Consider the following 491-nt stretch of genomic DNA (forward strand, 5'->3'; position numbering starts at 1 on the left):
CCATTTTTAATTCCATATGATTCTTCCCTTCTCTTGCCATAACTGATTAAATGAGAGATGGGCACCTACCCCAGAATAGCCAACCCAGAGGCTAGCCATCCACCCAGCACAAATGACTAAAAGGTGTCTTTAAACTCTTTGGTTCAGACATTTTCCAATCAATGCAGCAGTTATATTGGCAATGTTATGATTTAAAGGGGACCAGGGAGGTTATTATAACATATCTTTGTAAGGAGAAATACAATTAAAAATTAGACGCTAATTCTTCTTTTTGAAAATAAGAGAAGAACCATAAATTCCTTTACTAAGACCTGCAAAGCCACCTTGGATCCTTAGTCAACTCCATACTCCAGGGTCCACAAGGGTGTAAAAGAAAATAACGTTTATAACTAACTAAATTTCTCAATTTATTATGCCAAGGAGAAATTAAGCCCTTAGCAAGTCACATAGCATGTTTGCAACTTCTGCTTCATAGATTATAGATTAACTCT

Source organism: Otolemur garnettii, unplaced genomic scaffold, assembly GCF_000181295.1.
Source record: "Otolemur garnettii isolate 467f Iridium unplaced genomic scaffold, OtoGar3 scaffold00220, whole genome shotgun sequence".
Lineage (NCBI taxonomy): Eukaryota > Metazoa > Chordata > Mammalia > Primates > Galagidae > Otolemur > Otolemur garnettii.